This window comes from Nicotiana attenuata, chromosome 10, assembly GCF_001879085.1.
Source record: "Nicotiana attenuata strain UT chromosome 10, NIATTr2, whole genome shotgun sequence".
Taxonomy (NCBI): domain Eukaryota; kingdom Viridiplantae; phylum Streptophyta; class Magnoliopsida; order Solanales; family Solanaceae; genus Nicotiana; species Nicotiana attenuata.
Window position 1 is genome coordinate 33,609,503 of NC_031998.1, and position 24,371 is coordinate 33,633,873.

At 43.1% G+C, this 24,371-nt stretch overlaps 1 pseudogene; it reads right to left on the bottom strand.

Moving 5' to 3' along the window:
* On the bottom strand, nt 1,244-24,118 carry LOC109233696 (annotated as a pseudogene).

Sequence of the window (24,371 nt, forward strand, 5' to 3'; positions counted from 1 at the left end):
CCTTGAACTCCTTGCCTCGAGTATATTTTTCATGAAGGTATTTCATTTTATCCTTACACAGAGACGAACTAGAGTAGGCATGGAACCTAAATTCATCAAGCTCATTGAGTTGATCCACCCAAAGATTAGCAGCTATATCCCAATCAAGATTCAACTTCTTCAAGGCCCACATGGCCTTATGCTCCAACTCCACTGGTAAATGACATGCTTTCCCAAACACCAACCGGTACGGCGACATACCAATTGGAGTCTTGTAAGCGGTCCGATAAGCCCATAGAGCATCATCTAACTTTTTAGACCAATCGGTCCTATTGGCATTGACGGTTTTGGACAAAATGCTCTTTATCTCCCTGTTAGACACTTCAACCTGGCCACTTGCTTGAGGATGATAAGGCGTAGACACTTTGTGGTTGACACCATACTTGGAAAGCAAGGCATCAAAAGCTCTATTACAAAAATGCGATCCTCCATCACTAATAATTGCCCGAGGCATACCAAACCTTGTGAAAATGCTCTTCTTCAGAAATGCCACCACACTCCTAGCTTCATTGTTGGGCAAGGCCACGGCCTCAACCCATTTTGAGACATAATCAACCGCTACAAGAATGTAAGTGTTTCCACACGAGCTTACAAAAGGGCCCATAAAATCGATACCCCATACATCAAAGATATCAACTTCAAGAATTGTGTTTAGAGGCATCTCATCTTTCTTGGAAATCCCGCCCGCTCGTTGACATTGATCACACCTTTTTACTAGATCACTTGCATCTTTGAACAAGGTTGGCCAATAAAAACCACAACTCAGAACTTTCGAAGCCGTCCTCGCCCCTCCATGATGGCCACCATAGGGGGAGGAATGACAAGCCTGTAGGATGCTACATTGCTCCTCCTCAGGTACACACCTCCGGATCACTCTGTCGGTGCAAATCTTGAACAAGTATGGCTCGTCCCAATAGAAGTCCAGACTATCCCGTTTGAGCTTCTTCCTTTGGTTAGAAGAGAGCTCACACGGGATGATGCCAGTCACAAGGAAATTAGCAATGTCCGCAAACCATGGCATATCACTCATCGACACAGAAAGTAGTTGCTCATCTGGGAATGTATCATTGATCTCTAGGCCATCACACGGCCTTCCTTCCTCCTCCAAGCGGGACAAATGATCCGCCACTTGGTTTTCGCTACCTTTCCGGTCCACTATCTCCAAATCAAACTCTTGAAGTAATAAGACCCATCGCATCAGTCTAGCTTTGGAGTCTTTCTTTGTCATCAAATATCTAAGAGCTGCATGATCGGTGTGCACTATGACTTTGGCTCCCATAAGATATGGCCAAAATTTTTCCATGGCGAACACAATAGCCAACAATTCCTTCTCAGTCACCGTGTAGTTCCTTTGAGCTTCATTCATAGTCTTGCTCGCATAGTACACCGGATGAAACATTTTGTTCACTCTTTGACCCAAAACTGCCCCAACCGCAACATCACTCGCGTCGCACATGAGCTCGAAAGGCAAGCTCCAATTGGGTGCGGTAATGATTGGGGTGGTGGTCAACTTATGCTTGAGAAGTTCAAAGGCTTGCATACATCTCTCATCAAACACGAACTTTGTATCCTTTTCTAGCAACTTGCATAGAGGATTCACTACCTTCGAAAAGTCCTTGATAAATCACCGGTAGAACCCCGCATGCCCAAGAAAACTTCTAACCCCCTTGACAGAAGTGGGGGGAGGAAGTCTTGAAATCACCTCAATTTTGGCCTTGTCAACCTCAATACCATTCTTTGAAATTTTATGACCCAAAACTATGCCCTCTTCAACCATGAAGTGGCATTTTTCCCAATTTAGCACAAGATTGGTGTCTTCACACCGGGCCAACACTCTATCCAAATTGTGCAAACACTCATCGAATGAATCACCCATAACACTGAAGTCGTCCATGAACACCTCTAATATATCTTCCACCATATCGGTGAAAATGGCCATCATACACCGTTGGAATGTTGCCGGTGCATTGCACAACCCAAAGGGCATCCGAGAGAAAGCAAAGGTGCCATATGGACAAGTAAAAGTTGTCTTCTCCTGATCCTCGGGAGCTATCAAAATTTGATTGTACCCTGAATAACCATCCAAGAAACAATAGAAGGCACGCCCAGCAAGGCGATCAAGCATCTGGTCCAGGAAAGGCAATGGGAAGTGATCCTTGCGGGTCACCTTGTTCAGCTTGCGGTAGTCCATGCACACCCTCCATCCGGTCACTGTCCAGGTTAGAATAAGTTCATTATTAGCATTGGTCACCACGGTCATACCACCCTTCTTCGGCACACATTGCACCGGAGAAGTCCATGAGCTGTCAGAGATAGGATACACCACGCCGGCATCTAACCACTTGATCACCTCTTTTTTCACAACTTCTTGCATTGCCTCATTGAGCCTCCTTTGATGTTCCAAGGAGGGTTTTGCATCATCTTCCAGAATAATCTTGTGCATACAGAATGCGGGGCTTATTCCCCGAATATCAGCTAGAGTCCATCCAATTGCCTTTTTCCGCTTTTTGAGCACGGCAATGTGGCATCTACCTGCATGTTAGTAAGACAAGAGGAAAGAATAACTGGTAAAGTTGAATTAGAGCCCAAGAATTCATACCTGAGGTGTGGAGGTAATGGCTTCAACTCCAACACCGGGGGTTCCTCAATTGAAGGCTTTGTAGGAGGAGTCTTTCTATTTTCAAGGTCCAAGGATAGCTTCCTTGGCTCATAAGAATAAGAGCCCATTCCATGCAAAGCATTCACGCACTCCACTCGGCCCGCATCATCATTGACATCCAAATTATAATACGGCCTCCAAAGGGTCCTCAACATTGATCATTGCACTAGTATCATCAATTATCACAGCCGTGACTAGATCCACAAATGAGCACACTTCGGTACAATTGGGCTGCTTCATTGACTTGCACACATGAAAAATGACCTTTTTCATCACCCATCCTGAAAGTGAGTTCCCCTGCTTCCATATCCACTAGAGCCTTCCCCGTAGCAAGGAAAGGTCTCCCTAATATGATCGGGACCTCATAATCTACCTCACAATCCAAGATTACAAAACCAGCTGGCAAGATAAATTTGCCCACCCAGACGAGCACATCATCAACAATACCCAATAGTCTCTTCATAGATCGATCTGCCATTTGCAATCGCATGGAAGTTGGCCTCGGTGGCCCAATACCCAAAGTCTTGAAAATTGAGTAGGGCATTAAGTTGATGCTTGCCCCAAGATCACATAAAGCTTTAGCAAAGTCTGCACTCCCTATAGTGCAGGGGATAGTGAAAGCACCGGGATCCTCTAATTTCGGAGCCATTGAATGTACTATAGCACTAACTTGGTGGGTCATCTTGATAGTTTCACAGTCCATGGATCTTTTCTTTGTCACCAAATCTTTCATGAATTTAGCATAGCCAGGCATCTGCTCTAAAGCCTCTACCAAAGGAACATTAATGGATAAGCTCTTCATCATGTCAATGAACTTTTTGAATTGATTCTCATTTTTCTGCTTGGCTAGCCTCTGAGGATAAGGGGGAGGTGGCCTAGGCAAAGGTGCCTTGGCTTTTGGCACAACCGGCTCCGGCATGTCAATTACGTGCTCCCTAGACGGGTTCACGTCACTTTGTGTTTCCACCTCGGCATCTTGAATATTGATCCTCACTTCTTCATTCACATTTTCATCAACCACATTCTCAACCACCAAAGGAACTTCATCTTCTTGCAACTCAACTTCATCACCCAAAACTTGCTTTTGTTTGGAGGCATTCACATCACCGCCTCGTCCACTCCGAGTATCACAGCAACATGATTGTTCCCACCCTTCGGGTTCACTACCGTATCACTCGGTAGAGCCTCCTTAGGGCGAGTATTCAAAGACTATGAGATTTGGCCTAGCCAGACCTCCAAATTCCTAATTGAAGTATTGTGAGAAGCCAATTACGCATCGGAGTCAGCATTCTTTTTCATCATCTGTTCAAACATCATTTCAATTCTACCCATTTCATTGTTGGAAGAACTAGGACCCTGGGATGGAAAAGGCGGTGGATTGCTCGGTTGTTGGTACATTGGGGGCCTTTGAAAGCCTTGCCCCTGATTTCCTTGGTTATTGTTCCACCCGCCTTGGTTGTTGTTGTTTCCACCCCAATTGTTGTTGTTGCCCCAGTTTCCCTGATTGTTCCGATTGTTATTTTGATTTCCCCAATTGTTGTTCCCTTGTTGTTGATTGTTCCAATTATTGTTGCCTTGTTGTTGGTTACCCCAATTGCCCTGGGATCGCCATTGTTGTTGTTGGTTGGAAGAATTTCCTCTTTGGCCTTGGTAATTATTCACATATTACACCTCTTCGTTCTGCCCATCATAACAATCATCTTGGAATCCACCACAATCATTGTCAAATTGATCCGAATTCCCTTGGTTTTATTGACCTCTCTAGCTTCTATTGTTCAAAAGCATGTTAACACCCTCCATGGCATTTACTTGGCAAGGATTCTGAACTTGTTGCAATTATGCCTTTGCTAATTGGTTCTTTGTTGTTGTAAGTTCTGCTATAGCCTGTCCGTGGTCATGTAGTTCCTTGTGCAAATGAGTGACCGTGGGGTCACCATGTGGCACATTGGCTCTACTTTGCCAAGCGGAGGATGTGTCAGCCATTTCGTCAAGAATTGCACAAGCTTCATCATAAGGCAGCTTCATGAAATTTCCCCCAACCAATTGATTCACTATGCACTAATTTGTTGTATTGATGCCCCGATAGAAGGTCTGTTGTATCATAGCCTCGGTCATATCATTGTTGGGGTATTCCTTCACCATAGTTCTATATCTCTCCCAAATCTCGTGTAATGGTTCGGTGGGCTCCTGCTTGAAGGCTAAGATCTCATCCCGTAGTGCTGCCATGTGTCCCGGTGAGAAAAATTTGGCAATGAACTTATCCGCCAACTCATCCCAAGTTGTGATGGAATGGTTGGGAAGTCGCTCAAGCCAGTGAGAATGGGAAGATCCTCAATCGAAGTGCATCCTCGGACACATTGGTTTGCTTGCTCCCACAAAAAGTATCCACGAACCCTTGAGATGTTTGTAAGCATTTTTAGTGGAAGCGCCCGTGAAGTACCAACGCTGCTCCAGCAATGTCAACATCACATTAGTAATTTGGAAATTGCCCGCCCGGACTGGGGTGGGACAATTGCACTTGCATAGCCTTGGTTGGGAAGAACTCGAGGAACCGCCCTTGGAGGTGGCGGAGGAGGTTCTGGAATGTTCTTATTTGCATTGGCCTGGCGGCCTCTAGGTTGTCCTTGAGTTGCAAGAGGCACCTCTTCATCTCCATTGTCATCAACCTCCTCCCCCGATATCACGTTTCCAAGAGGGTTATTAGCATTTAATGCCATTTTTGTACCTGAAGTATTGAAACACACAAATTAGTAACAAAGAAGGAAAGAAGTACAAAACACAAATCTATTTAGATAGATAGCCAAAACCGTTAGCTCCCCGGCAACGGTGCCAAAAAGTTGATCACGGCCAACCCTGCACTACTATTAAGTAGCGAGAGAGGTCGAAGCAGCTTTTACCCGATTTAGGGTCGGGATCGAATTCCACAGAGAGCTAGATATTGGAGTTGGGTGTCTATCTAAAGTGGAGTTGTGTATTTGCTCCAAATTGCACTTCTACACATTTTTGGGTTTTAATTTTGATTCTAATTCTATAAACTACAATGATAAATTAAACTACTATAAGCTAGGATTAAACTATTGCAAGTTGTTCAAATGATTAAAGGGCACTAGGGTAGTGACTTTCGCCTAGGTGGTCAATTAACGGAATCTTGAGTCTAAAGCTAGATTGACACAATTGGGGAGTATGATATAACCATTGCTCGATTCTACTCACTCTATACCTCTCGATAGTTCGAGTGATTTTGCCCGAATTGACTTTCTCAAGACCAATTGGGTATGCAAATTTGCACAAGAAATTAAGGATCAAGTCGGGTATTACGATCTCTCGGTTTAACTCTTTAATTGGGGCTATCAATTCTCTTGAGTATGCCCCAATTCCTTGTTGGACTAATTCTAGAGACGTAGGCTCTCTTTCTCAAGAAGAGCAAAAGTCAACTAAACACAAACTAGTGTTTGCAACCACTAATTTAGCAATTAAACATGGAATTAGCCCAAATATCAAACACCCATAGTCAATCAAGCTCTAAAATACAAGACCCGGCAATTACCCACACTAGGGTTGAGCCACAACCCTAGCTGATGGGTCTAGCTACTCATAATTAAAGAAAGAAACAAAGAAATAGATGAAAAACAACTCATATTAATTAATTGCTAAGAATAACTAGAAGATTCACTGTTGAAATGAAGATAAAATTGCCCAAAATAGCTAAAGAAACGGAAGTCACGAGCGCAGCTCAGTACANAAAGGTGCGAAAAGGGTAAAGGAGGGCCTCAGGCCCTATTTATAGAAAGGACCTGGGCCCAGTCTCACCAACCAGTACGGACCGCACAAAATCGACCGGCGGTCCGCACTGCACAGCCTTGTTCCAGTTCAACTTAGCAACCCACTGCGGTCCGCACAAAATGGACCGCGGCCACAGTGGTCCACCGCGGACCGCACAAAATGCAGTGCGGCCGCAGTGGCAAACTTCAGAGAGTTATCACATCACCCTTTACCGGTGCGGTCCGCACAAAATGCTAGTGCGGCCGCACTGGCAACTTCAGAGACCTGTGCATTTTTTTTCAATTATGTCCTGCACTGCATCAACTCAATCCTGTAACATCTCACAACCAGTTAGCCAAAAAATCAATCCTACACTACAATGAAAATCAAATAAAAACAAGAAGAAAAACACATGGGTTGCCTCCCAAGAAGCGCCTGATTTAACATCGTGGCAGGACGCATGTTACCATCCAATCATTTGAAATGAACAACAGCCACCACATGGCTATCATCAAACTTCCCCAAATAGTGCTTGACCCTATGCCCATTCATTCTAAGAACTTCCCCACTTTTGTTCTTCAAATCAAGAGCACCAAACGGTGTCACACACACTACTTCAAATTGTCCGCTCCACTTTGACTTCAGCTTTCTCGGGAACAACCTCAGTCGAGAATTGAATAAGAGCACCAAATCTCCCACCTTGAACTCCTTGCCTCGAGTATATTTTTCATGAAGGTATTTCATTTTATCCTTACACAGAGACGAACTAGAGTAGGCATGGAACCTAAATTCATCAAGCTCATTGAGTTGATCCACCCAAAGATTAGCAGCTATATCCCAATCAAGATTCAACTTCTTCAAGGCCCACATGGCCTTATGCTCTAACTCCACTGGTAAATGACATGCTTTCCCAAACACCAGCCGGTACGGCGACATACCAATTGGAGTCTTGTAAGCGGTCCGATAAGCCCATAGAGCATCATCTAACTTTTTAGACCAATCGGTCCTATTGGCATTGACGGTTTTGGACAAAATGCTCTTTATCTCCCTGTTAGACACTTCAACCTAGCCACTTGCTTGAGGATGATAAGGCGTAGACACTTTGTGGTTGACAACATACTTGGAAGCAAGGCATCAAAAGCTCTATTACAAAAATGCGATCCTCCATCACTAATAATTGCCCGAGGCATGCCAAACCTTGTGAAAATGCTCTTCTTTAGAAATGCCACCACACTCTTAGCTTCATTGTTGGGCAAGGCCACGGCCTCAACCCATTTTGAGACATAATCAACTGCTACAAGAATGTAAGTGTTTCCACACAAGCTTACAAAAGGGCCCATAAAATCGATACCCCATACATCAAAGATATCAACTTCTAGAATGGTGTTTAAAGGAATCTCATCTTTCTTGGAAATCCCGCCCGCTCGTTGACATTGATCACACCTTTTGACTAGATCACTTGCATCTTTGAACAAGGTTGGCCAATAAAAACCACAACTCAGAACTTTCGAAGCCATCCTCGCCCCTCCATGATGGCCACCATAGGGGGGAGGAATGACAAGCCTCTAGGATGCTAAATTGCTCCTCCTCAGGTACACACCTCCGGATCACTCTGTCGGTGCAAATCTTGAACAAGTATGGCTCGTCCCAATAGAAGTCCAGACTATCCCGTTTGAGCTTCTTCCTTTGGTTAGAAGAGAGCTCACACGGGATGATGCCAGTCACAAGGAAATTAGCAATGTCCGCGAACCATGGCATATCACTCATCGACATAGAAAGCAGTTGCTCATCGGGGAATGTATCATTGATCTCTAGGCCATCACACGGCCTTCCTTCCTCCTCTAAGCGGGACAAATAATCCGCCACTTGGTTTTCAATACCTTTCCGGTCCACAGCTCCAAATCAAACTCTTGAAGTAATAAGACCCATCGCATCAGTCTAGCTTTGGAGTCTTTCTTTGTCATAAAATATCTAAGAGCTGCATGATCGGTGTGCACTATGACTTTGGCTCCCATAAGATATGGCCAAAATTTTTCCATGGCGAACACAATAGCCAATAATTCCTTCTCAGTCACCGTGTAGTTCCTTTGAGCCTCGTTCATAGTCTTGCTCGCATAGTACACTGGATGAAATATTTTGTTTACTCTTTGACCCAAAACTGCCCCAACCGCAACATCACTCGCGTCACACATGAGCTCGAAAGGAAAGCTCCAATTGGGTGCGGTAATGATCGGGGTGGTGGTCAACTTATGCTTGAGAAGTTCAAAGGCTTGCATACATCTCTCATCAAACACGAACTTTGTATCCTTTTCTAGCAACTTGCATAGAGGATTCACTACCTTCGAAAAGTCCTTGATAAATCACCGGTAGAAACCCGCATGCCCAAGAAAGCTCCTCACCCCCTTGACAGAAGTGGGGGGAGGAAGCCTTGAAATCACCTCTATCTTGGCTTTGTCAACTTCAATCCCATGCTTTAAAATTTTATGGCCCAACACTATGCCCTCCTCAACCATGAAGTGGCATTTTTCCCAATTTAGCACAAGATTGGTGTCTTCACACCGGGCCAAAACTCTATCCAAATTGTGCAAACACTCATCGAATGAATCACCCATAACACTGAAGTCGTCCATGAACACCTCTAATATATCTTCCACAATATCGGCGAAAATGGCCATCATACACCGTTGGAATGTTGCCGGTGCATTGCACAACCCAAAGGGCATCCGAGAGAAAGCAAAGGTGCCATATGGACAAGTAAAAGTTGTCTTCTCCTGATCCTCGGGAGCTATCAAAATTTGATTGTACCCTGAATAACCATCCAAGAAACAATAGAAGGCACGCCTAACAAGGCGATCTAGCATCTGGTCCAGGAAAGGCAATGGGAAGTGATCCTTGCGGGTCACCTTGTTCAGCTTGCGGTAGTCCATGCACACCCTCCATCCGGTCACTGTCCAGGTTAGAATAAGTTCATTATTAGCATTGGTCACCACGGTCATACCACCCTTCTTCGGCACACATTGCACCGAAGAAGTCCATGAGCTGTCAGAGATAGGATACACCACGCCGGCATCTAACCACTTGATCATCTCTTTTTTCACCACTTCTTGCATCGCCTCGTTGAGCCTCCTTTGATGTTCCAAGGAGGGTTTTGCATCATCTTCCAGAATAATCTTTTGCATACAGATTGCGGGGCTTATTCCCCAAATATCAGCTAGAGTCCATCCAATTTCCTTTTTCCGCTTTTTGAGCATGCCAATGTGGCATCTACCTGCATGTTAGTAAGACAAGAGGAAAGAATAACTGGTAAAGTTGAATTAGAGCCCAAGAATTCATACCTGAGGTGTGGAGGTAATGGCTTCAACTCCAACACCGGGGGTTCCTCAATTGAAGGCTTTGTAGGAGGAGTCTTTCTATTTTCAAGGTCCAAGGATAGCTTCCTTGGCTCATAAGAATAAGAGCCCATTCCATGCAAAGCATTCACGCACTCCACTCGACCCGCATCATCATTGACATCCAAATTCAACAATATGGCCTCTAAAGGGTCCTCAACATTGATCATTGCACTAGTATCATCAATTATCACAGCCGTGACTAGATCCACAAATGAGCACACTTCGGTACAATTGGGCTGCTTCATTGACTTGCACACATGAAAAATGACCTTTTTCATCACCCATCCTGAAAGTGAGTTCCCCTGCTTCCATATCCACTAGAGCCTTCCCCGTAGCAAGGAAAGGTCTCCCTAATATGATCGGGACCTCATAATCTACCTCACAATCCAAGATCACAAAATCAGCTGGCAAGATAAATTTGTCCACCCGGACGAGCACATCATCAACAATACCCAATGGTCGCTTCATAGATCGGTCTGCCATTTGCAATCGCATGGAAGTTGGCCTCGGTGGCCCAATACCCAAAGTCTTGAAAATTGAGTAGGGCATTAAGTTGATGCTTGCCCCAAGATCACATAAAGCTTTAGCAAAGTCTGCACTCCCTATAGTGCAGGGGATAGTGAAAGCACCGGGATCCTCTAATTTCGGAGCCATTGAATGTACTATAGCACTAACTTGGTGGGTCATCTTGATAGTTTCACAGTCCATGGATCTTTTCTTTGTCACCAAATCTTTCATGAATTTAGCATAACCGGGCATTTGCTCCATAGCCTCCACCAAAGGCACGTTGATGGATAAGCTCTTCATCATGTCAATGAACTTTTTGAATTGATTCTCATTTTTCTGCTTGGCTAGCCTCTGAGGATAAGGGGGAGGTGGCCTAGGCAAAGGTGCCTTGGCTTTTGGCACAACCGGCTCCGGCATGTCAATTACGTGCTCCCTAGACGGGTTCACGTCACTTTGTGTTTCCACCTCGGCATCTTGAATATTGATCCTCACTTCTTCATTCACATTTTCATCAACCACATTCTCAACCACCAAAGGAACTTCATCTTCTTGCAACTCAACTTCTTCACCCAAAACTTGCGTTTGTTTGGAGGCATTCATATCACCGCCTCGTCCACTCCTAGTTGTCACAGCCATAACATGATTGTTTCCTCCCTTTGGGTTCACTACCGTATCACTTGGTAGAGCACCCTTAGGGCGTGTATTTAGAGATTGAGAGATTTGACCTAGTTGCACCTACAAATTCCTAATTGAAGTATTGTGAGAAGCCAACACATTGGAATCCGCATTCTTTTTCATCATTTGTTCGAACATCATTTCAATTCTACCCATTTCATTGTTGGATGAACTAGGACCCTAGGGAGAAAAAGGTGGTGGATTGCTCGGTTGTTGGTACATTGGGGGCCTTTGAAAGTCTTGCCCCTGATTTCCTTGGTTATTGTTCCACCCGCCTTGGTTGTTGTTATTTCCATCCCAATTGTTGTTGTTGCCCCAGTTTCCTTGATTGTTGTGGTTGTTATTTTGATTTCCCCAATTGTTATTCTCTTGATGTTGATTGTTCCAATTATTGTTGCCTTGTTGTTGGTTACCCCAATTGCCCTGGGATCGCCATTGTTGTTGTTGGTTGGAAGAATTTCCTCTTTGGCCTTGGTAATTATTCACATATTGCACCTCCTCATTTTGCTCATCGTAGACATCATCTTGAAATCCATTACCATAATTGTCAAATTGATCCGAATTCCCTTGGTTCTGTTGACCTCATCGCCTTCTTTGGTTCACTAGCATGTTAACACCCTCCATAGCATTCACTTGGCGAGGATTTTGGACTTGTTGCAACTGTGCCTTTGCCAATTGGTTCATTGTAGTTGTAAGTTCTGCTATAGCCTGTCCATGGTCATGTAGTTCTTTATGCAAATGAGTAACCGTGGGGTCACCCTGAGGCACATTGGCTTGACTTTGCCAAGCGGAGGATGTGTCGGCCATTTCATCAAGAATCTCACAAGCTTCGCCGTAAGGCAACTTCATGAAATTACCCCCAGCCAATGGGTTCACTATGCATTGATTTGTTGTATTGATGGCCCGATAGAAGGTTTGTTGTATCATTGCCTCTGTCATATCATTGTTGGGGCATTCTTTCACCATAGTTCTGTATCGCTCCCAAATCTCATGCAATGGTTTGGTAGGCTCCTGCTTGAAGGCTAAGATCTCATCCCGTAGTGCTGCCATGTGTCACGATGAGAAGAATTTGGCAATGAACTTATCCGCCAACTCATCCCAAGTTGTGATGGAATGGTTGGGAAGTCGCTCAAGCCAGTCCAATGCTTTCCCCCTAAGTGAGAAAGGGAAAAGCCTCAATCGAAGTGCATCCTCGGACACAATGGTTTGCTTGCTCCCCCAACTGGTATCCACGAACCACTTGAGATGTTTGTACGCATTCTGAGTGGGGGCACCGGTGAAATACCCACGCTCCTCCAATAATGTCAGCATCACGTTGGTTATTTGAAAATTTCCCGCCCGAATCCGGGGCAGAACAATAGCACTCGCATAGCCTTGGTTGGGAAGAACTCTGGGAGCCACTCTTGGAGGTGGAGGAGGAGGGTCTGAAATATTGTCATTTGCATTGGCTTGGCGGCCTCTACGTTGTCCTTGAGGTACAAGAGGCACCTCTTCTTCTCCAATGTCATCTACCTCCTCCCCCGCATTCACATTTCTAAGAGGGTCATTAGCATTTAAAGCTATTTTGGTACCTGAAGTATTGACACACACAAATTAGTAACAAGAAGGAAAGAAGAACAAAACACAAATCTAACTAGATAGATAGCCAAAACCGTTAGCTCCCCGGCAACGGCGCCAAAAAGTGATCGCTGCCAACTCCGCACTACTAAAAAGTAGCAAGAGAGGGTCGCAATAGCTTTTACCCGATTTTGGGTCGGGATCGATATCCACAGAGAGCTAGAATTGGAATCGAGTATCTATCTAGTTTAGGATTGCGTATGTGTTCCAAATTACACTTCTATCCATTTTTGGGGTTTTTGTTTACTTATACTATTATCAAACTACAAATGGTAATTGCAACTAAATTATGCTAAGAGTTATAATGCTACGAGTTGTTCAAATAGGTTTAAAAGGCACTAGGGTAGTGACTACCGCCTAGGTGGTCAATTGACGGGTACTTGAATCTAAGCCATGCTTGACACGTTTGGGGAGTATGTTATAACCGTTGCACGACTATACCCACTCTACACCTCTCGGTGGTTCGAGTGATTTTGCCCAAATTGGCTTTCTCAAGACCAATTGGGTATGCAAATTTGCACAAGCAACTAGGGTTCAATTCGAGTATTACTCTCTCGAGGTTTAACCCTTTAATTGGGGCTATCAATCTCTTGAGTATGCCCCAATTCATTGTTGGACCAATTTCGGAGACTTAGGCTCTCTTTCTCAAGAAGAGCTCAAGTCAACTCAACACAAACTAGTATTTGCAACCACTAATTCAGAAATTAATCATGAAATTGGCCCAAAAAAACAAACACCCATAGTCAAATTAGCCCTAAAATACAAGACCCATCAATTATCCACACTAGGGTTGAGCCACCACCCTAGCTTATGGGTCTAGCTGCTCATAATTAAAGAAGAAAAGCAAGAAATAGATGAAGAAAAGCTAATAATAATTAGTCACTAAGTTAAATACAAAGATTCAATGATTAAAAGTAGCTAAAATTGCCCAAAATGGCTTAGAAAGTCGAACCCACGAGTGCAGCTGCTTAATTACAATATTTGATACCCTAAAAATGGACAAAATGCCCCTGGTGGGTTAGTGCGGACCGCATTAAATGGACCGCGGTCCACACTGGGGCTTTTGGCTTCAAAATCCAGCTCTCTGAACTCAGGCTCCGCGGACCGCACAGAATGGACTGCGGCTGTAGAGGCTTCTAGTGCGGTCCGCGTAAAATGGACTGCGGACCGCGAAAGTTTGAAACTCTGAAAATGCAACCTCTCTGATTCTCGGCTTTGCGGACCGCACTAAATCGACTGCAGCCGCATTGCCTTCAGTGTGGACCGCACAAAACCTTATGCGGCCGCACTGCCTCTTAGCTTGAAATTTAGCCTCTCTGAATCTCCTAGTGCGGACCGCACAAAGTGGTATGCGGCCGCACTAGGCCTATTTAGCCTAAGCTTGTCTTGTCTTTGGCACTTGTGCAGGTTTCACTCTGTTTGAGCTGATCTTCGACATCTCGTCACTTTGATGATCAAACCTACAATAAAGCACAACTTGTGAGCCTTTTGGAACTATTTTGTATGAATTTTTAATCAAAGAATAAGCAAGAAGGAGTATAAAATGCGTCAAAATCCCTAGTTATCAACTGCCCAGGCGATCCTTCTTCGCGTTCGCGGTGAACAAAATTCTCAAAAGTTATTTCCAAACTCTTCTCAGATAGCCTCTACTATAATGGCTATAACTTTTTCTGCAAAAATCCAAATGACAAATGGTTTAAATTTGAGAACTAGACACCAAGATATACAACTTTCATGTTTTGGTCATCTCCCAATCCTTATAGATTTTGAGATATAAGCTGCCAAAGTCAGCCCTGTGCAACACAAATTTCATCTTCATCTTCCTGAATAGCTTGTAGTGTACTAGCCATAATGTTTTGTACACAAATCCAAATGATAAATGACTTACCTTTCTGAAAGCTAGACACAAAGGGCTACAACTTTCATTTTTGGATCATCTCCAAATTCCTTATAGATTGTGAGATATGAGCCTCCGAAGTCAGACCTGTGTAACAGAGATTTTCTTCTTCGCGAACGCGAAGAACAAAATCCCTGAAGCCAAATCCTTCTTCGCGAACGCGAGAAGTTCCTCGTGAACGCGAAGAACAACACCAGACACCAGCATCAGCTATAGCAAAACAACCCCGAAACACACCCGAGGCCCCCAGGACCCCATCCAATCACACCAACCAGTCCTATAACATAACACGGACCTGCTCGAGGCCTCAAATCACATAAAACAACGCTAAAACCATGAATTGCACTCCAATTCAAGCTTAATGAACTTTAGAATTTCAAACTTCTACATTCGATGCCGAAACCTATCAAATTACGTCCGATTGACCTCAAATTATTCACACAAGTCATATTCGACATTACGGACCTACTCCAACTTCCAGAATCGCAATCTGACCCCGATATCAAAAAGTCTACTTCCGGTCAAACTTCTCAAAAATATTCAAATTTCTAACTTCAGCCAAATGACTCCAAAATGGCCTACGGACCTCCAAATCCACTTCCGATCGCGCTCCCAATACCAGAATCACCATACGGAGCTATTCCCAGACTCGGAATCCCAAACGGACATCGTTAATACTGAAATGCACTTCATCCCAAATTTATGAAATTCACCCAAAAATGCTAACTTCCACAATAGGCGCTGAAACGCTCCCGGGTCATCCAAAACTCGATCCGGACATACACCCAAGTCCAAAATCATCATACAAACCTGCTGGAACCTTTAAATCCTGATTCCGAGGTCGTTTACTCAAAAATCCAATGTTAGTCAATTCTTCCAACTTCAAGCTTTTGAAATGAGAATTTCTTTCCAAATCCAATCCGAACTTCCCGAATTTCGACTCTGACCATGCATACAAGTCATAATACCTGAAGTGAAGCTACTCATGGCCTCAAACCACCGAATGATGCGCTAGAGCTCAAAACGACCGATCGGGCTGTTAATAAAGGTTTGCAAACTTAACTTTTGTTACTTATGGCTCTGAAGCCAACACAAGCCAACATACGCGAGAAGAAATAAATAAAAGCTACCGTAACCAAATCTAATATTGAGGAAATTATCTATATTTAAAAATCGCAAACAAATCTAAGTACATATTTCAACATCTATTTTTTGAAGATTATAGAGCTACATCAAACTTTGAAATTAGAGTTTGAATATTTGAAATTTTTAGAGAAAGTTAAATCTACTAATCAACAGAGATGCATGCATCCCATAATCAGAAACCCAAAAAGCTTGCTGCATAGTCTTGATTAAACACAGAGGAGGGGACTTGAGACAAAAAAGAGGAAGGAGCGACAAAGAACGTGGGAAAAACCAAGATATGAGAAAGTTTACCCTTTTCAGGTGAAAAGCTCCAAGTTGTCTCTCCATTTTGCCTACACTTTCTCCCTCATGCCTTACTATCTAACCCTAAAAATTCAGATCTGATTTAAAAAAACAAAGAACATTAAAAGTCAAAATAAAGAAAATACATACATATCAAGATCCTTGGAAGAGGAGCTAACTAGTGAAGTGGGCGTACCTTTGAGAAACTAATAAAGAGGAGACATGGGAAATGGATCGGAAGAAAGATGGTTGAGAAAGAAACAAAGGAAAATGCGGTGGCTGCAAAGTAAAAGCCGCGTAAGGAAGTGATCACGCCCAACTATGCCTTATACAAAGGACTAAGTGGTCGTTGCAAATATAACCCGGTTTAAAAGTCCGGAGTCAAATCCCACAGAGAATTAACGTACTAATCACAACTTTTGGTTTCGCAAAAATCCAGGTAATGAAATTCCAAAAATATTAAATAATGAATTGAGTGTTTACTAACTAATAACAAGGTAATTAAGAAGCTGTAAATTTACTACTAACAAAGCGAACGTTGTAGACAAGATTGGAAAGGTCTAGGGTTACGATTTCCCCTCTTATCGGAGTCCTCTCTGTTACGTCTCCTATAAATTTGCCTAGATACTCTCTACCGATCATGAGCACTTTAGGTGTTGTAATTCTCTTCCGAGCAATTACAACAATTTACTAAACGTATTCTTCTGAACTACACTAGCTAGCATTATTTTACCGCTTACTAATCGCACCAAGGTTTCGTTATTCCTAACTCCACCTTTAAACCCTTCGCATTGATCCCTCATATACGTTAGGAGTAGTGTTGTTCAACAACTACCTAAATATGTACCCTTTTCCAAGTAATACACACTAAATAGGCATAGATTGAGGGCCCTTCAATCAACCACAATAATTACGTAGCTGAACAAGTAGAGAAAATTCAATGGCAAATTTATATTAAACGCAACAAAAATTCATCCTCCAAGAGGTTCCATCAAACCCTAGAATAAAGAGTTTAGCTACTCATAATTGTTTTCACAATCACGATATAAGAATTCATCATCAATGATAAAAAGGGGAAGAAGAAAGATAAAAACTCGTTTCCAAATCTTCCGTCTTGTTTCTTGCCTTTTCTTGCCTTCAAAATTCTTCTAAAAATCGAGATACCCTCTTTTTGGGTGAGAAAGGCTTCATATAGGTCAAGGAAAGTCGCCTTTGGAATTACAATTTTAGCGCTGGAATAATTTTTCTCGGAGGGACGTGCGCGGCCGCGCATCTGGCCACGTACTTTGGCCAGTTTCTGCCTGACTTGCGTGGCCCCGCACCTGGGCCATATTCTGCACTCTTCTTCGTTCTTCTTTTTAAGTACGCTAACCTCATTCGATCCTCTAACGAACTCCCAATTTACTCCATAAGATTTTACTTGGCCTTCAACGCTCCATATTAGCTCAAAACGCTCCTTAACCTCATTGTACCCCGGAATTGCTCCTGCAAAGCATAAAATACTCAATCAGAGCAATTTACTACCATTTAACGCTCAAACATCAGTAAAGTGCGGCCAATTTAGAGTGCAAATAGTGGCCAAAATACATAGTTATAGCCTACTATCAATACCCCTACACTTAAACCATTGCTCGTCCTCGAGCAGTCAAACCACACTTTACATAGACACAACCTCACTAAGCGACTTTCCTAACTCATCACACCAAGAATATTTCAGATAGGCTAAACACAGTAGTGTAACATCTTCACCTCAAGAATTGACTCACAAGCACCACGCATTATTCACAACTTACTCACTTACTCTAACATAAAGGTCAAGAATTACCTTTCCTTCATGCATCAAGTGCCCTCCCACAACATAAGAGAATAGTTACACAATCAATAATATTCAAGAACAATTAGGAACTCCAAGATAGACAGAATTCACTCACTCTCAGAAACGACATTCATATGCCACAAAAGATGCACCATAGGCTTGCCCGTAGTGTACTACTCTACTAATTGAGTTCATTCATTCAAGGATCAAGTAGGACTTTTAACTGATTGTAGTGTAGGTTGTGGGATGGGTAGGATACATTTAGATATAAGAGTGACTACACCTCCCTAAGCACTTTAGCACATACACTTTAGCAGTTGAAACCCCACACTTATGTCAAACCATACTCCAACTTCAAATCAATATACATTAGCTCCAAATTATTTAGGCACCATTTCATCAAGAGTCACCACTTATCAAGGAATATTTTTTTCACAGCAATACAACTATTTTTTCCTTTTCTTTCCTTTTCAATTCAAGTGGCTCTTACTTTTTCAAAATAGTGCACCTTTCTCCTTATTTCATTAGTTTCACTCAAAAGCCAAACCAACCACCCTACACTTTAACTTTTACAAAGTTCATAACAATTCAAGTGCTCATGAGAGGTGAAAAGGTTCAAATAGATGGTTAATTCCAACAACTGGATAAGGCTTGTAATGTGGTTGCCAAAGAAATAGGTTTACAGGATCAAAGGGGTTAACTAAGATACATAACAATTAGGTGGTAAAAGTATATCACTGGCTCAAAAAAGAAACGCCTATATCACTTCCAATACTAAAAGAAACTATTATTTCGCTTTGCAAACACACAGGGCAAGTTCTAGACATCATATGTAATGCACAGAATACAACAAACCTCAGACGCACATGGCACATGACTCACTCCAGATTGGATAATCCACAACACTCTAGTCAAAGCACTAAAGCCAAGTTAAGAACATACAATTTAAGGCACTTATACCAAAGTCAACAGCTGAGCCTAAGCGTCACACTAAAGCACTCGCTATTCTCAAGGCATAACGAAGTTAAGAGACCTTGTTTTCATTTCAGCCCATAGACCAAGGGTTCCTACTTCTAAAAAAATAAAACTGACTACACCCGGTTCAAACGAAATCCTTGAAAAAAAGCTGCGGACCAAAGAAAAACCAAGGGGGAATTGATACACTACCAACAAAAGAAAATCTTTTTATCTTTTTCTTTCGACTTTAATCCCTCAAGAAACCCATCGAATGATATCCATCATTGGGAAAAGTCGAAACTTTTGAGTTTTTTTTACTGCTCAAACTAACCAAAGAAACTAACACTAATCTACATTACTATATATATATATATATATATATATATATATATATATATATATACACAACATAAATACAACAATATCCCCCACCCCACACTTTAAATGGTGGCATGTCCCCATGTCACATGATGAAAAATGTAAGGCAAAGGAAACTTCCCTGATAGAGTCAGTCCTGGTCGGAGACGGTGCCGGGATCGAGATGGCAAGCCCTGCCAAGCGCACGTAGCCATGCCAGGACATTCCTCTTAGATTTGGCATTTTGGGTAGCAAGGACATCCACTCGAGCTCCCAAGTCTACGACAGAAGTACGCATCCCCGCCATTTCTTGCTCCAAGGCCATCATTCTTGTGTCCCATCTGACAACTGAGGTTCCCTCAATAACCTGCTCATGCAGGGGTGAAGCAGCCACAACCGCAGCTTGCCCTTCATTACCCTCTTTTGGAGCATCAGAATCATCACTACTTGTCTCAACAGGTGCAACAGGATCCTTCCCAATTGCCACTTTATCAGCCCGAAACTTCTATTCTTTTTTTACTTTCCCATCCAAGTCCCTATTTTCCGTTACACGTGGCGCACGGCATAATCTAGTGACTAAGGATGGAAAGAAGAACCCATACCTTTACACCGGACAACGAATGAATATTTCGTCATGAATAACCTTAGCCACATCAAAATCATGGCCATTGATAAAACACCAGATCAATGCTGCCCGGGGACCATTCACCTCAGTGGTATAGAAGAGGGCAGCATGTGGCTATTGATGGCGTAGAGCCAACACTTCCCTTCAATGGTAAGCGATGCCGAATGAAACTTCCGCCCCGGGTTAATCCACACTACTTCCTTGTTGGGCACACATATTGTTCGAAAGAACAAATTCCACGATGTTGGTACTCTGCCATTGGTGTCATAGTAGTCCCTCGCTTCAGGATCTTCTCCAAACACCCGCAACCGGTAAGCCCTCCGAATGGCCTCTATGGATGCATCCACACTCTTCTTTCGCATCGTGCAGACATGGTTCACATGTTCCGGGCAGTTTGCATAAAACTCCCGCACAACCATTAAATTGGCTTCGTCCGGTTCTTCAAACAAGATACCCAGCCTGCGCCGGACCAATTCACGATACATATTGGGACAGTCATTTTGGAGGCACCCCAGATCAATTCCCGTCTCCGGTATGGGTTTCTTGGAGGCCTTATGACCAAAACGTTCCTGGGCTGCGCTGGATACAAACTTGGTACTATCATACTGGCGAGCATTGGCCGAAGCACGCGGCCGGGATGAGCCTGCGTGACCACTGGAGGAGGCACCTGTGGTTCTTCGTTTTTGGATGGCATCACACTACCTGAAACAAATACCACTATCAGCAAAAGGCACGATGTGTGAACCAAGAGCGGTTACTCAGACTTCACCAGTACACTTGGTCACAAAACTACATTCTTAAACTCATTGTGGCATTTATACAAACACTTGAGGTGCACAATTCACCCAAACTCCCAAACAATAATTTTATAACCCCAATTCAACCACAGATATACCAATGTTGAACCTAACCCATCATGATGAAATTCGAATATTACCCCAACCTACAAATAAGTATAACTAGAAAAATCAAAGAAATCTACTATAATTCCAGAAAAAACAAAGAAATTAAACTAAATTAAGAAAAAGACGATGACACTTACCTGAGGGAACTTGTGAGGATTTGGGTTGGGGAGACTAAGAAAGAAAGCAAAAGAGAAGAAATGAGAGAAAAGGGAAGTTATGGGAGAGAAGAGATGAGAGGAGAGGATAGGGTTTTTCTTTTATTTTGAAATTGGGGTGGGTGGGAAGGGATTGTTCGATCCTTTTGGGTACAGAGAAGGGGGGTCGGGGCTTTTAGGTTAGCAAAAAAGAGGGGTCGGGGTATTTTAAAAGAAAAACAAAGAAAAATAAAATAAAATAACTAACTAATTAAATACTCTAGAAAAAGATGCCTAGTGCGGGGTCGGTGCGCGGCCGCGCATGTGAGGCAGTGGGGATCTAAAAATGCGTGGCCATATGCGCGACCGGCCACGTTTGAGTTTTTCTGTTTTTGTTGTTTTTCCAGCTTTTTAACTTGAGCTACTGTTGGCCCCTCTTCAAATTGATTTCTTCACCCGAGTCATTCCAACCCGCAATGTTTCATCCCTGCAACATTGATAAACCTGTCAATACTTCCACAATTCAAAATCAAGCACGGAAAATAAAGAAAAACACAAAAAGAAAAAAAATTGGGTTGCCTCCCAAGAAGCGCTTGATTTAACGTCGTGGCACGACGAATTACCACAAAACCATGGGTTGCCTCTCAAGAAGCGACTGATTTAACGTCGCGGCACGACTCGGGCTATCCCTTATCAAGGATCTTTCAAGTACAAGGTCGAGATCATTTTATCTTCCTCAACCATGCCATGATAATGTTTTAGCATTTGTCCATTAACTTTTGAACTTGCGGGAGACATCTTCTGACGTAATCTCGACGGCTCTAGTTGAATGCATCTCTACCACACGAAATGGTCCTGACCATCTTGACTTCAACTTGCCTGGAAACAACCTCAATCTTGAATTGTATAGCAATACCATATCTCCGGGTTTAAAACTTCGCTCAAGAATATTTTTGTCATGCATCATCTTCATTCTCTCCTTGTATAGTCTTGTGCTCTCAAAAGCATGGTAGCGAAACTCATCAAGCTCGTGCAACTCTGTGACTCTACTTGTACCTGCCTCTTCTATACCAAGATTACTGCCTCAATGCCTACAAGGCTCTATGCTCCAACTCCACTGGTTAGTAACACGCCTTCCCAAATACCAATTTATACGGTGACATGCCAATCAGTGTTTTGAAAGCGGTACGATAGGCATAGAGTGCATCATCTAACTTTGTCGCCCAATCTGCTCTTGTAGCATTCACGGTCTTTGTCAAAACGCTCTTTATCTCTCTGTTTGAAACTTCTACTTGCCCACTCGTTTGTGGGTGATATGGGGTGGCAATTTTGTGGCGTGCACCATATTTTTCTAACAACATTGCGAAGGCTCGGTTGCAGAAGTGAGTGCCTCCATCACTGATTATAGCCCTTGGAGTGCCAAATCAGGTGAATATATTCTTTCTCAGGAAACCAACGACTCCATTTGCATCATTTGTAGGGAGTGCTGCAGCTTCCACCCATTTTGACACATAGTCCACAGCTACGAGTATGTACTTGTTGCCATATGAGCTGACAAAAGGCCCCATGAAATCGATTCCCCATACATCGAACACTTCTACCTCCTGAATTGGGTTCATGGGCATCTCATGTCGGGGGGAAATATTTCCGGTTTGTTGGCATTCATCACAACCCTTCACCCAGAAGTGTGCATCTTTGAACAACGCCGCCCAGTAAAAGCCTGACTCCAACACCTTCGCAGCTGTCCGTACTCCCCCGAAATGGCCACCATATGGGAATACGTGACAAGCCTACAAAATAGAAGATTGGTCTATCTCGGGGATACATCTCTGGATCATGTTATCAACACAAATCCTGAACAGATAAGGCTCATCCCAATATTACATGAGATAGTCACGAATGAACTTTTTCTTTTGGACAGAGGAAAGGTCATAGGGAACAATATCGCTTGCTAGGTAGTTTGCAATGTCTGCATACCATGGCGCTACCTCAAGGTTCGTGGACAACAGTTGTTCATCCGGGAGAGTCTCCACAATCTCTTCCACCTCAACCTTCTTCTCTACTCCTTCCAGCCTAGACAAGTGATCAGCCACTTGGTTCTCCGTTCCCTTTCGGTCATGGATTTCTAAGTCAAATTCTTGCACCAGTAGCACCTATCGAATCACGCGTGACTTTGACTCCTTCTTCTCAATTAGGTACCTGAGAGCAGCATAGTCAGTATACACAATTACCTTCGAGCCTATCAAGTATGACCTAAATTTGTCAAATGCAAACACTACTGCAAACATCTCCTTCTCGATCACTGTGTAATTTAGTTGGGCACCACTCAAGGTTCTACTTGCGTAGTAGATTGGATGCATCACTTTATCTTTTTGCTGCCCAAGAACTGCTCCCACAGCATAGTCGTTTGCATCACATATCAGCTCAAATGGTTGCTCCAGTCGGGTGCAATTATGATATGTGCAGTCACCAGCCTCTTCTTCACTTCCTTGAAAGTTACCCCGCAGTCATCAGAGAACACAAAAGGGTGATCTTTTTCAGCAATTTACACAACGAGTTAGCAATTTTGGAAAAATCTTTTATAAATCACCTATAGAAACCGGCGTGGCCAAGGAAACTTCTTATTGCCTTGACGCAAGTGGGTGGTGGCAAGTTTTCTATTACATCAACCTTTGCGCAATCCACTTTAATGCCTTTACTCGACACTAGGTGCCCTAAGACTATACCTTCCTGTACCATGAAATGGCACTATTCCTAGTTTAATACCAGATTAGTCTCAATACACCTCTTCAATACTCTTTGCAAGTTCATAAGGCAATCATCGAATGAATTCCCCACCATTGAGAAGTCATCCATGAAAACCTCCATTATCTCCTCTACCATATCTTTGAAGATGGCCATCATGCACTTTTGGTATATGGCGGGTGCATTGCATAGGCCAAACGGCATTCTACGAAAAGCGTAGATGCCATATGGACAGGTGAATGACGTTTTCTCTCTATGTTCCGGGGCAATGGAGATATGGTTATACCCCGAGTATCCATCCAGAAAACAGAAGTGGGACCTCTCCGCCAATCTATCTAGCATCTGATCAATGGATGAGAGTGGGAAATGTTCTTTCCGGGTGGCCTTGTTCAACCTTCTGTAATCGATACAGATTCGCCATCCTGTGAATGTTCTTGTTGAGATCAACTCGTTGTTCTCATTTTGCACTACAGTCATTCCACCCTTCTTTGCAACACACTCAACTGGGCTGACCCAGTTACCGTCAAAGATGGGGAAGATGATTCCTGCGTCTAACCACTTAATCACTTTTTTCTTCACCACTTCTTTAATGTTGGGGTTCATCCTTCTTTGATGTTCTCTTGAAGGTTTGTGCCCATCTTGCAGTAAAATCTTATGCATACAAAATGCCGGGCTGATACCCTTAATGTCTGTAATGGTCCAACCAATTGCAGTCTTGCACTCCATCAACACCTGTAAAAGATGTTCTGCTTACACATCTAACAAACTAGATGAGATAATAACAAGTAAAATTGAGTTAGGTCCCAAGAAAGCATACCTGAGGTGAGACGGTAGCAGTTTTAGCTCCAACTGTGGT